The sequence below is a fragment of the Heterocephalus glaber genome, unplaced genomic scaffold, assembly GCF_053883595.1.
Source record: "Heterocephalus glaber isolate CG9 unplaced genomic scaffold, H.glaber_assembly_v1.0 deba00001195, whole genome shotgun sequence".
Taxonomy (NCBI): Eukaryota; Metazoa; Chordata; class Mammalia; order Rodentia; family Bathyergidae; genus Heterocephalus; species Heterocephalus glaber.
The window spans coordinates 1,538,698-1,553,414 of NW_028258212.1; the positions used below are offsets into that span (position 1 = coordinate 1,538,698).

Consider the following 14,717-nt stretch of genomic DNA (forward strand, 5'->3'; position numbering starts at 1 on the left):
GCATCTTTTGTTGTTGTTGTTGTTGTTTTGTGGGACCGGGGATCCAACTCAGGACCTTGTGTTTTTGTTTTTGTTTTTTTTGGTACCGGGGATCGAACTCAGGACCTTGCACTTGTGCAGCAGTTGGCGAAACCACTGAGCTAAATCCCCGGCCCCAAGGACCTTGTGTTTGACAGGCAAGTGTGGACCCAATGAGCTACATGCCCAGCCCTGTTGTTTGAGGCAGGGTTTCACTGTGTAGTTTAGGCTGATCTTGAAATCACTGTGTAGCCCAAGGCTGGCCTGGAACTCCCAGTAATCCTCCTGTCTCAGCCTCTCAAGTGCTGGGATTACAGGCATGCACCACCACACTTGGCTTGATAGTATCTTTATTTGTTTTTTGGTACTAGGAATCCAACTCAGGACCTTGTGGTTGCAAGGCAGGTGCAGTGCCACTGAGCTAAATCTCTGGCCCTTGATAGTATCTTTTGATTCGCAAAAGGTTTTAATTTTGTTTAATGTGGTTTGTCCATATTTTCTTCTATTATTTTTGCTTTCAATGTCATATGTAAAAATCCATTGACCAATATAAGGTCATGAAGGTTTACTTTTATGTTTTATTCAAAGGGTGTTACAGTTTTTGCTCTTATATTTAGGCCTTTGGTCTATTTTAAGTTAATTTTTGAGTATAGTGTGAGGAAGCAATCCAACTCACTTGTTTACATGTGGGTGTCTAGTTGTCTCAAAACCAATTTTAGGAGACTATTCTTCCATTGGTCTTGGCATAGTCATTGAGAATCAATTGACCATGGATGTATAAGTTTGTTTCTGGATTCAGTTCTGCTTAATTGATGTAATGTCTGTCTTTATGCCAGTTCCACACTGTTCTGATCCCTGTAGCTTTGTAACAAGTTTTTTTTTTTTTTTTTTTTTTTTGAGAAAGGGTCTTGCTATGTAGTTTGGGCTGGCCTCAAGCTCACTATGTAGTCAAAGCTGGTCTCGAACTTGGGGAGATCCTCCTGTCTCAGCCTCCCAAGTGCTGGGATTATAGGTATGCACCACCATGCCTGGCTATGTAGCAAGTTTTGAAGCCAGGAAGTGTGACTCCTCTGATTTGTTCCTCCAAACTCTCTTCAGGATCTCTTGTAATTGATATGCATCTGATGACCATGCTGCCCACTTTTTCCCAAAGGATACTGGATTCTTTCTCTGTTTTTTGAGACAGAATCTCACTATGTAGTCCAGGCTCACCTTTCAACTCATAATGAAGGAATACTGGATTTTGATAGAACCTTTTGAGAAATATTGCCTTCTTAACCATTTTAGTATCTATTAACAAGGAATATCTTTCCACTTATTTAGGTCTTTTTTAATTTCTTTCAACAAAATTTTGTAGTTTTCAGTATACAAGTCTTGGGCCTCCTTGGTTATAGGCATTCTTTTTTTGGTATCAGAGATCGAACTCAAGACCTTGCACTTTTGAGGCAGGTGGCAGAACCACTGAGCTAAATCCCTGGCCTGTGCTTGTGAGGCAGGCGGCAGATAGCAGCACCACTGAGCTAAATCCCTGGCCCAATTGTTTTCTTAGTATACATTTTGGATTAATTTTTAGGTATAGAAAAATAACTAATTTTGTATCCTACAACTGTACTGAATTTATTACCTTTACTAGGTTTTTTTGTGGATTAAAATTTTCTGTTTCTAAGATGTCATCTACAAATATAGTTTTGCTGCTTACCAAAGGTGGGAGCTTAGGGCTTCTCAGGTCTTTTCTGAATGCATGCCTTATCCTGAACATGTATCCCATAATCTAGAGTCCCAGAAGTATGTTTCTCATCCTGAATATGCATACTATCATTTAGATTCCCAGGAATATATGGAAGCTTTTCAAACCCCAGTATATTTTGCTTCCCAGCTTTTCCACCCAGGCTAATTTTTGCACATGTTTTTTGCCCCAACTGATATCCCTTACCCCTAGTGGCAGCACCTTGTTCATTTGCCCATACATGTTTTCAGTAGGTGCCCTTCACTTACTCATTTCTCTGGCTGTGAGAGTTTCATGCCTTCTGAGTTAGTCTTTTGGTTGCCACCAGACAACAAATCTAGTTACACCAGTTGTAACTATGGATATTTGAGAAGCAGCTTCATTTTGCTTGCTCCAGCACTGGGAGCCCTTACCAGGAATATGTTGAGTTGCCCCACAGCCTCAATTTTCTTGTCCTAATTACAGTCCTGATAGTCTTATTTAGAGATGGGGTCTTTACAGCAGTAATTAAGTTACAGTAAGGCCACTAGGATGGACCATAATGGAGCATGGCTGGTGTCCTTACAGAAGGGGGAGTTTGGACAAAGAGCTCCGTACAGAGTGAAGACCATGTGAAAATGGGAAGATGGCCATCTGCAGCCCAGGAGAAAAGTTAGACTAGATCTCTCCCTCATAGCTCTCAGAAGGAACCAGTCCTCCCAACACCATGATTTATGGACTTCTAGCCTCCAGAACGGTGAGGAAATAAATTTCTGCTGTGTAAGCTGCCAGTCCACGACAGCCCAGCACATTGGCCCTGAGGGTAGGATGTGGTGGAGTTGGCTTCAAACAACACAGATCTCTCCTGCAGAGTTCAGCTGCTTTTTTCTTGCTGTAAACCTTTGTCTGTCTTCCAGAATTCTGATAAAGCTGTTCAGGCAGATTTTGCCAGTTTTCTTGGTGTCTCTGTGGGCAGTCAGACTCTGGGAGTTCCTTGGTCTCCCATTTTCCTTGATGAAGTCTGTCACCAGTGACAGTGTGCTGTTTTAAGTTTTTTGACCTGCCTGTGGCATTTAACATTGTTGCCTGTTCTCTTCTGCAGAGCCTCCATTGCTGCGTCTTTCCGCACCACATGTCCTTCCCTTCCTGCCTCTCTAGTGAGGTCTTATTCATGGGATCTTTTCAGCCCCTTGGTAGGTAATGTGTCCTTGGTGTATTGGTTTTAGATTTCAGAGCATTTTGTTACCGAGGTTCGAACTCAGGTCCTTGTGCTTGTGCAGCAGGCGGTAAAACCACTGAGCTAAATCCCCAGCTTTTCAGAACAGTTTGAATTTTGGATTTCTAGCTAAGTGATGCCCAACCAGTTAAGTTTATGAAATATTGTAGAATCCCCAAAATAAATCTGCAATACTTCTGGACCTTACTTTTCATATTAGGGATACTGAGCCTGTACTAAGTGCAGCAAATTATCACAAATTTAGAAGGCTAACCAACAAAAATTGATCATCTTATAGTTCTGGAAATCAGAAATCCAAAATAAGTCTTACAGTGATAAAATCAAAGTGGATGACAGGACTGGTGTATGCTTTCTTGTTGTTTTAGTTTGTGGCCCCTTCCTCCGTTTTCAAAGCACGTGACCAGTCTCTGCCTTCACCTTTACATCATCTGCTCTTGCACAGTGAGATGTCTGCCTGCCTCCTCCTTGTAGGGATACTTGTGATTATGTTTTGGACACACCTAAATGGTCTAGGATAATCTCTCCTTTTTAATATTCTTAATCACATTGGCAAAGTCCTTTGTACCATGTACAATTCTAGTGAAAGATTCTCGATATTAAGACACAGATATTTTGGGGGCCATTATTCAGTCCCTTACCCTGAGGTTTTCCTCCTTGACCCACTGTTCTGTATGCACACATGCACTGACTTCTTATTTTTGTAAACAACAGAGATGTAGATGTATACCATGGAAGACTACATATTTCTACTTATATACCATTGAGAATTATATAGGCTGTCTCATTTGTTATATGATATTACTGTAGCTTTAAAAAAATGTGTTGTTAAGGCCAGAGATTTAGGTCAGTTGTGCCACCACCTGCCTCACAAGCACAAGGTCCTGAGTGCAATCCCTGATACCAAAAAAAAAAGTGTTATTGCACTAAAGATAAGGCCAAGTTGCTTGTTTATTCTTTTAATGCACAAAGTTCTTTGGTGAGACCATTCCACATTTTAGTTATCCATTTTTTTCCACTCTAAGGTATGTCCATTTCATTATTATGTATATTTCAGTAAAGATGGTTTACATTTTGTCTGTATTTGTCTAGAGTATACACAGATGCTTAGTAATGTTGGATCATGAAGTATAAGAATTACCAGAGTTACTTGGTACTGCCAAATTGTCTATCAAGTGACCATTCCACTCTTACCAGCTGTTATTCAATAATACAACTTTCTTCATCTCCTTGCTAGGAATTGATAGTCAGATTTTAAAATTAGAGCCAGTCTGGTGAATAAAGAAAACTTAATCGTTTTGATTTATATTTTTCTGACTATAAGGTTGGGCCTTTTAGTTTTCTTCTGTGAAATGTCTGTTTATATACTTTGCATATTCTTCTATTGATTTTGTTCCTTGTTATTAATTTATAAATAGCCATTATGAGGTTTGCATAGTAATTCTTTGTGTTATTTCTGTTGGAGATATTTCTCAAGGTTTATTTTGTCTTTTGATTTTGTGGTATCATTGGTCATACAAATGTTTTATAAATTTTGATGTGATCAGGTTTGTGAATCATTCTTCATGCTTTTTGCTTAAACCATTCTGTAAAAATCACTATTATGGATAATTCCATCAAGTTAAATAATTGATCAGTTTCCAGAATCATGAATTATTCTTCATCGTACTGCATATGTGATCTGTTTTTGTGGGTATGATGATGAATCCATTTTATTCTCCTTGCTCACAGAACCCCCATTTATCTAGAGGGAGATTTACAGGAAGACTTCAGAGTCCTTTTGACTGACCATCGAGGTTTTAGTAGCTTCTTTGTTTCCTGCTAGGACAAGATATCCTTGCCTCATTGCATACATTTTGTGCCCCTTGACCTAGAATCAGCTCTTTGTCCCAGAAGTCCTGTTTTCTTTTTTCTTTTTTGGTACTGGGGATCAAACTCAGGACCTTGCACTTTCGAGGCAGGCAATGGAACCAGTGAGCTAAATCCCTGGCCCCAGTCCTGTTTTCTTTTAGTGGAAATGAAACTATGATTTGGACTGTGGGGGTGCTTAGTGCTATGGAGGTTGTCATGATTTATGAAACTTGTAATGCACACAGCAAGGAAATACCTATTATTTAGCAGGAAAAATGTACCATGAGTTCATAATAACATTTCTAATTTTAACTTGGCATTATAAAGTTTTACTTTCCTTTGAATTTATATCTTTTTTTCCTTGAAAATTTATTCCAGAGACTAACTTGATTATATTTTTTATCCTGCAAAATGTAATATACCATAAAACCAATAAACAATACCATATTATTGTTAGCAAAATACTATTTTTGAAACCAGTATAAGATTTCCTTTTGTGCTGGGAATGGTGGTGAATGCCTGTGATCCCAGCACTTGGGAGGTTGAGGCAGAAGGACTGTCACGAGTTTGAGGCCAGCCTGGGGCACATAGTGAGTTCAAGGCTATCCTGAACTACATAGTGAGACCCTGTCTCAAAAAATCTAAAAAAACAAAAAGATTTCCCATTAGGCTATATGATCAAATTCCTGCTTTAAACATAAAAGGTAATAACTCTCCTCTGAGTGGAATGACATCAGCTTGAGACACAGATTCATTTCTTTAATTTGCTACTTGTTTTTAGAGTTTTGTTTTCATTTTGATAATTTTTTTATAATTATGAAAAATACTTAAAGGTTTGTAAAGATGAATCTATAAGACAAAGATACTCAGGTTTCTGTAGCTTCTGTACCCTCCTCTGAGCCTCTTCCTTGTTCCTTGCCCCCTTTTTTTGCATTTTTTTGTTTTATGATTTATCTTTTTACTTTATTTGTTATTTATTTATTTGTGGTACTGGGGATTGAACCCAGGGCCTTCACACTGAGCTATATCACTGGCCCTTTTTTATAAGTATTATTTTCAGACAGGGTCTCACTTAGTCACTAAATGCCCAAGAAGGATTCACACTTGTATTATCCCGCCTCAGCCTCCTGGGTACTGGTATTACAGGTATGTACCACCATGCCTGGATTTTCCTTTTTTCTTCTTCTGCCTGGATCTCCCTCCTCCTCCTCCTCCTCTTCCCCCTCCTCCCCCTCCCCTTCATCCTCCTCCCTTCTTTTTTTTTTGAGACAGGATCTTGCTATGCAGTTAAGTCTATCCTTGAACTCACTATGTGGCCCAGGCTGGCCTCAAACTGGTGACAATCCTCTTGCCTCAGCCTCCCAAAGGCTGGGATTACAGGTGTGTGCTACTGTGCTCAGGTGTTTTTTGTATTTTGGGTTTTTTGGTGTTATTTTTAATATAAGCAGATTCATATGTACATCTTTGTATTTCCTCTTTTTATATGAAAGGTATCTTTCTCAGATTTTCTGCTGTTGCTTAACAATGTAATCTGAACTTCATTCCGCAGCACATAGCTGTTCCTTCATTCTGTTTTCAGTTGCTTAGCATTCTGTGTGAGTGTACCACAGTACAGCCAGCCAGTTGTTTATTATTTGGGTTGTTTCCAGTCTTTTGCAAAATAAAAAGTGATGTCACTTTGTACCCAAATCTTCTCATTTTTTGACCAATGTACCCTCATGGTGGATTCTTAGAAGTGAGATTTCTGGGTCAAATGGTAAATTAATATGTAATTTAACCAAGTACAAGTATCACTATATTTCACTTTATAGTGTTTGACTTATGATTCTCACCAAGAGGATGTAAGGGTGCTTTCTTGTTTATAGGAAAACCACTCTAAGTACAATATGTGTGTTGTGCTTTTGGGTTTCTGCAAGTCTGAGACTGAAACAGTTCAATGTATTTTTAAAAATTAATTTGGTACATTTTAGGTATACAATATAATGACATTTATCATCGGAAATTTGCACCTTTACATAATCTCTCTTGGGTTTTATTTTTCACCCTTTCTCTGCCCTTCAACCCCTCCATCCCTCCCTATTTACAAAGACTTTGTTTCCATTTTTCCATTTTCTCATATTAATTCTATTCCCTTCTTTCCTTTCCCCTACCCCTCCCACTTCCCCTTCGCCACTTTTCTTCCTATTTCACATTATGTATTATACCTCTTAGTCCTTATTTACACTTTCAGTTTCTCACACTAGAGAAACTATTTGGTATTTACACATGTGTGTCCTATTTATTTCACTTAAGAGTATCGCCTCAATGTGCATCCATTTAGCTATAAATGTCTCTAATTTCTCATTTTTTTATGGCTGAGTAGTACTCCATTTTATTTTTAAAAAACCACATTTTCTTTATCCAGTCTCCAGTCGATGGGCATTTGGGCTCTGAGTTTTAGCTATTACAAATTGTGCTGCTAGGAACATTGGTGCACATATATCACTGTGGTATGATTCTTTTAATTCTTTGGGGAAGATCCCCAGCAGGGGAATAGCTGGGTCAAATGGGACTTCCAGTCCTAGTTCTTTGAGGTATCTCCATACTGATTTCCACAGTGGTTGCACCAGTCTACACTCCCACCAGCAGTGGAGCAGGGTTCCTCTTTCCCCACAGCCCCACCAGCATTTCTTATTGGTTGATTTCACGATAGCAGCCATTCTTTCTGGAGTAAGGTGGCATCTTTATAGATTCGAGATAGTAGACCTTTGGAACAGCAGGTGAAGATTTTTTTCTACATTGTGGGTTGTCTCTGTTTAGATCTTTAATCCATTTCGATTTTAGTTTAGTGCATGGCGAGAGGTATAGGTCTAGTTTTAATCTTTGGCAAATTGAAACCCAATTTTTCCCACACCCTTTTTTAAAGAGCCTATCTTTCCTCTAGTGAGGGTGTTTGGCTCCTTTATTGAAGATGAGATGGCTGAGTGTGTCTGGCCTTGTTTCTGCATCTTCTAATCTGTTCCACTGGTCCTCAAGTCTGTTTCTTTGCCAGTACCATGCTTTTTTATCACAGTAGCTTTGTAGTAGAGTTGCAGGTTGGGGATTGTGATACCCCCAGCCATGTCTCTGTTACCTAGAATTGCTTTTGCTATTCTGGGGCTCTTTTTGTTCCAAATGAATTTTTGGATTGTTTTCTCAAGGTCCGTGAAGTATGCTGCTGGGATCTCAATTGGAATTGCATTAAATCTATATAGCAGTTTTGGAAATGTGGCCATTTTCACTATATTGATTGTTCCTACCCAGGAGCAGGGGATATCTGTCCATTTTCTGATATCCTCTTCAATCTCTCTTTTCAGAGTGCTATAGTTTTCAGAGAAGAGTTCTTTGATTTCTTTTGTTAGGTTGATTCCTAGGTATTTCAGTTTTTTGGATGCTGTTGTGGAAGGAATTATTTGCCCTATTTCTGTCTCAGTGAGTCTGTTGTTTGGGTAGAGGAAAGCTATGAATTTTTTTGTGTTGACTTTGTATAAAGCTACTTGACTGAATTTGGTTATTAAGTCTAGAAGACTTTTGGTGGAGTTCTTGGGGTCTTCTATATAGAGTATCATGTCATCTGCAAATAATGACAATTTGACTTCTTCATTTCCTATCTTTATTCCTTTTATTTCTTTCTCTTGTCTAATTGCTGTGACTAATGTTTCCAGAACTATATTGAACAAGAGTGGTGATAGTGAACTTTCTTGTCTTGTTCCTGATTTTAGTGTGAAGGATTTCTGTTTTTGACCATTTAGTATGATACTGACTGTTGGTTTTTCATAGAGGGCTTTTATCGGATTGAGGTAGAGACCATCTATTCCAATCTTTTATAGGGTTTTTATCATAAATGCATGTTGGATTTCATCAAATGCTTTTTCTGCATATATGGAGATAATCATATGGTTTTTGACCTTGGCTCTATTGATATAGTGTATTACATTGGTTGATTTGCATATGTTGAACCATCCCTGCATCCCTGGGATGAATCCCACTTGATCAGGGGATATGGTCTTCTTACGGATCTTCTGCATTCTATTTCCAAGTATCTTATGAATTATTTTTTGCATCTATGTTCATTAGTGAGATTGACCTATAGTTCTCTTTTTTGGTTGGTTCCTTTTCTGCTTTGAGGATCAAGGTGATGCTTGCTTCCAGGGATGAATTTGGGAGTATTGCTTCCCTTTCAATTTCATTGAAGAGTTTAAACAGTAGTGGCAGTTGTTCCTCTCTAAATGTCTTGTAGAATTCAGCAGTGAAGCCATTGGGACCTCGGCTTTTCTTTGTTGATAAGTTTTTAATTACATTTTCAATTTCATTGGTTGATATTGGGTTGTTTAGAATTTTTAGGTCTTCTTCATTCAACTTTGGTAATTCATATGTATCTAGGAATCTGTCCATTTCTTCAATGTTTCCCATCTTATTGGCATATAGGTTCTGGAAGTAGGTATTGATGATCCTCGGATTTCTGCTGGGTCTGTTGTAATTTCACCCTTTTCATTACTAATTGCATGTATTTGGGCCTTTTCTTTCCTTTTTCTGATAAGGTTGGCTAAGGGTTTATCAATTTTGTGGATTATTTCCAAGAACCAACTCTTGGCTTCATTGATTTTTTTGTATCAGTCTCTTAGTCTCCATTGCATTGATTTTTCCTCTGATCTTTATAATTTCTTCTCTTGTATGAGCTTTGGGTTTGTCCTGCTCTTCTTTTTCTAGAAGGTTGAGGTTCAGCATCAGGTTGTTTAATTGGGCATGCTCTGTTTTCCTAATATGTGTATTCACTGCTATGAATTTCCCTCATATGACTGCTTTCCTTGTGTCCCATAGTTTCTGATATGTTATATTGTCATTGTCATTTAATTGAAGGAACTGTCTGATTTCTTCTTTAATTTCCTCTGTGACCCATTTGTTTTTCAGAAGTGTGTTTTTCAATTTCCACGTTTATGAAATTTTTCCAGTTTCTTTTGCTATGGATCTCCAAGTTCATCACTCTATAGTCTGACAATATACAGGGGATAACTTCAATTCCTTTGCACTTACTTAAACATGTTCTATGTGTGAGTATGTGGTCTATTTTGGAGAAAACTCATGTGCAACTAAGAAGAATGTGTATTCTGATTTTGTGGGGTGGAAGACTCTGTAAACATCTCTTAAGTTCATTTGTTCAAGAGTTTGATTGAGTTCTAGTATTTCATTACTTATTTTTTCTTTAGTTGATCTATCTACTTGTGACAGTGGGGTATTGAGTTCCCCCATGTTGGGGCTAAGTCCCCAACAGCGATAATCACCCAAGTCATGACACAGTGTAAAGTCCACAAAGAACTTCATTTCTGGCTGGGACCAATCCCCTGTAAGGAGACTGACCCCGAACTGAACTTTTGGTCAATTTTTATAAAGAAAACCCTTTTCTCCTCCCCGCTCCCTAGCCCTGCAGTAAGCATATCTACAGAAGCAAGAAAGAATGCGTGGTTAGCACCTCTGTTTTACTAGATACACATTGTAAAACCAGCGCTTATAAAATGTAAACACACATCCCGTTATTTATGACAGGTGGGTTCCATATGTGTTCTTGTGGTTGTTTGTCTAAACCCTTAAGCACCAATCAAAAGCAGGAGTACAGGCATGAGATAAGAACATCTGGTGCATTGAGACATCACCCAGGAGTACAAACGTGAGATAAGACGCCCCCCTTCAGAGTTCACACAGAGGACATTTTTCCATCAGGACTAGGGCAGTTCAGACAAAATGGAGCCTCTTAAGCTAACTTAGGTCTCTCACCCCACTACAATTGTATTAGTGCATATATGACTTTTCCTTTCCGTTAGTATTTGTTTTATATAGTTGGGCATACTAGTGTGTGGTGCATAGATATTTATGATTGTCATCTCTTCCTCTTGGATTGTTCCCTTTACAAGGATGTAGTGTCCTTCTTTGTCTCTCTTAAACAGTGTTGGTTTGAAATCTACTTGATCTGCAAAGAGGATAGCTACTCCTGCTTTTTTTCAGGTTCCTGTCACATGGAGTATTGTTTTCAACCCTTTAACTTTCAGTCTATGTTTCATTTTGAATTAAGTGTGTTTCTTGTATGCAGCATATTGTTGGATCTTGCTTCCTGACCCATTCTACCAGTCTATTTCTTTTGATTGGTGAATTGAGACCATTAACATTGATGGTTATAACTGATACATATTGAGTTATCATTGTCATGCCGTTTTCTTTTTGTTGGATTCTCCCCCTTTTCTTTTAATTTCTTGTCGTGCCCAGTGGATTCATTCTGCTGGGCTTCCTGGGGTTGTGAACCTCATTGTCTTTTCCTAGGATCTTGTCTAAAATTTTTTGGAGTGCTGGTTTGGTGTTTATGAAGTTCCTAAGGTGCTCTTTGTCATGAAAGTATCTTATTTCTCCATCAATTTTGAAAGATAGTTTTGCAGGGTACATCAATCTGGGTTGGAGGTTTTCCTTTAGGGCTTGAAATACATCACTCCAACCTCTTCTTTCCTTGAGGGTTTGTGTTGAGAAGTCTGCTGTGATTCTGATGGGCTTTCCTTAGTATGTGATTTGTTTCTTTTCTCTAACTGCTTGTAGAATTTTGTTCTTCTGTTCTATTTCTGGAATCTTAACAATTATATGCCCATGTGTAGATTTTTTTTGATCAAGGCTAGTTGGAGTCTTACATGCCTCGCTTAACTGTATGTCAAGTTCTTTTCCCCTGCTTGGGAAGTTTTCTGCCATCACTTCTGTGAACAGTTTTTGTATGTCATCTGCACTCTCTCCTGTTTCTTCATTAACTCCAGTCAGTCTTATGTTATTCTTCTTTGCATCGTCTAGCAGGTGCTGGATTGATTTCTCATGGTCTCTTACAATTTTAAAGAAATTTTTCTTTTCCTGGTCACTAATTGCAATCTTATGTTGTATATCTGAAATTCTGTCTTCAAATTGGCTCATTCTGCTGCATAGACTTTCAGTGGAGTTTTTAATCTCCTGGAAATCTGTTTGCATCTGTTTAATGGATTCCATTTGTTTCCTATGTTAGGATTCCATCATGTTCCTCAGCTCCTCTATTTTTTTTTATCTGTGTCCTCTCTAGATTTATTAATCATGTCTTGCACTCCAGGCACAATCTCTGCTGTTATCTGAAACATTATTTCTGATTTCATTTTTTCCAGATCCTCTTTTGTTGCCAGTTCAGGAAGTACAGGTGGTTGAGTATCAGAGTGTTCCATCTCATTTCCCTTTGGGGTTGCTCTAGGTGATCTGGAAGTCTGGTTCTGAGATTTGTTTTTGTGTCTTCTCATTTCGACTGTGGGGGAGGGTGCTGCTGGTGCCTGCACGGCTCACCTCCTCTGTGCTGGGAGCTGTGGCATGCCTACCTGGAAGCCTCTTCCCACTCTGGGAGCTGCAACACCCCTATCTGGAAGCCTCCTCCATGCTGGGAGGTGTGGCATGCTTACCCAGAAGCCTCCTCTGGGCTGGGAGCAGTGGCACACTGATCCAGAAGCCTCCTCAGGGCTGGGAGCCGTGGCACGCCTACCCGGAAGCCTTCTCTGTGCTGGGAGCTGTGGCATGCCTACCCAGTAGCCTCCTCCACCATGTGAGCTGTGGCATGCCTACCTGGAAGCCTCCTCTGGGCTGGGAGCTGTGGCACGCTGACCCAGAAGCCTCCTCCTGCACTGGGAGCTGTGGCATGCCTACCTAGAAGGCTCCTCTGGGCTGGGAGCTGTGGCACGCTGACCCAGAAGCCTCCTCCTGCACTGGGAGCTGTGGCATGCCTACCCGGAAACCTACTCCATGCTGTGAGCCATGGCACACTGACCTGGAAGCCTCTTCTGGGCTGGGAGCAGTGGCATGCTCATCTAGAAGCCTCCTCTGGGGTGGGAGCCATGGTCCAATGATCTGGAAGCCTCCTTTGTGCTAGGAGCTGTGGCACACCTACCTGGAAGCCTCCTTCATGCTGTGAGCTGTGGCATGCCTACCCGCAAGCCTCCTCTGGGCTGGGAGCTGTGGCTCACTGACCCAGAAGCTTCCTCTGGGCTGGGAGCCGTGGCATGCTGACCCTAAAGCCTCCCCTGTGATTGAACATGTGTTTTCATTGCTCTTAAAACTGAAGAACAGAACTGTTGGTTCTTAACATTAATACAAGAAATTCCTATATTTTCCAAAATGGTTTTATCATTTTACATTCACATTAGCAGTATTAGAAAGTTCTAACAGGTTCACACCTAAACAGATATTTGTTCTTTTAAAACTTTTAACTTAATCTCCCTAATGAATGTATAATACAATCTTGTTATTTTACTGATTAGTATTTTTCTGCTTCTAGTGTTGCACACCTTTCCTTGTGCTTTACTGGCTATTTATCATCTTCTTGTGTCTACTTTTTAATTGAGTTGTCTATTAATGAGCTGTAAGAGTTCTTTATATATTCTGGTCATAGGTTATATGTATTATAAATATGGTTTGTTTAAGGACTACTTTTCATTTTAATGATGTCATTTAAAGTTCTAAATTTTGATGGAACCTCATTTATCGATTTTTTTCTTTTATACATCATGTTTTTGTACCTTAGGAAGTTTTTGCCTACCCTAAGTTCATGAACATTTTCCCTTATAATTTATTTGTAAAGTTTTATAGTTTTAGTCTTTCATATTTAGGTTCATAGATCAAGTTATTTTTATGTATGGAAATAAAGGGTCAAGGTTATTTTTTTACATATGGATAATAGGCGATCTAGTACCATTTGCTGAAAACACTATCTTTTCCTCAGCTCTTGAGTTTATGATCTATAAAATATTAATGTTAAATAATCTTTCAAAGATCAGTAGACCATATATGTGTGGTTCTATTTTTAGATTCTGTTTTATTCCAATGCTCTATATGTCTTTCCTTATGCCAACACTGCCTTGATTATTGTAGCTTTAGAGGAAGTCTTAAAATTAGGTAATAAATGTCTTCCAACACTGTTTTTCTTCTTTTTTTTTTACTTTTCTAGGTCCTTTGTAGTCCTACATAACTTTTAAATTTCAATATCCAATTCATTTATAGGAAGTATACATAGACCTGAATTCTTATATATACCTTGTGTTTTCTAATACTGCTAAATTCAAATACAAGTTCTAGAGGCTCCTAGATATTTCTTAGTATTTTCTCTGTAGATGATCATTTCATCTACATATAAAGATTTTACTTGTACCTTGTCAATCCTATGCTGTTTCTTTTTATTGCCAAACTATTTTGGTTTGGGCCTGTGTTTCAAAGTGTAATGGACAGATAAAGAGTAGGCATATCTGCCCTTGTTCCCCAACTTAGGGAGAAAGCATTGTAACTTTTCCATTCATATAAGGCATTTTTGCTGGAAGTATGGAGTATATGTCTTATCTGTGGAAAATGTTCAGTTCTACTTCTAGTCTCCTGATAGCTTTTACCACGAACAGCTGTAGAATTTAGTCCAATACTTTTTTTTGCAACTACTGACAGGATCATATGGCTTTTTCCTTTCCTCTGTTAAAATGATGACTTTTGGGGGTCTATCTTCCAATGCTGAACCAACACTGTCATCCCTATAATAAAACCACTTTCTACATACTGCCAGATCCGACTTTTAATAGTTTTATTAAACAAATTTCTATCTATGTTCGTACTGTTTTCTATTATCATTATCCAGTTTTAGTATTAGCACAATGTTGATTTCCTAAAATGGGGGGAGAAGTGTTCCTTCTTTTTTCTGCTTTAAATGTTTGATATGTCATCAGTTAAAATGTATATGATCCTGTTGTTGTCATATAGGTAGGTTTTCAAGCTAGGAATATACTTTAATAGGTGCTATTCAAATTTTATATTTCCTCCAGAGTCAATTTCATTAATTTGTCTTCCAAGGTACTTCTTAGAAGCTTTCAAAAT

At 38.7% G+C, this 14,717-nt stretch overlaps 1 long non-coding RNA gene across 1 annotated transcript in view; it reads left to right on the forward strand.

Annotated features, from left to right (window-relative positions):
- The window catches only part of LOC147828235 (uncharacterized), a 45,627-nt gene that overhangs the window by 4,453 nt on the left and 26,457 nt on the right, over nucleotides 1–14,717 (forward strand). The gene's annotated exons all lie outside the window — the stretch shown is intronic.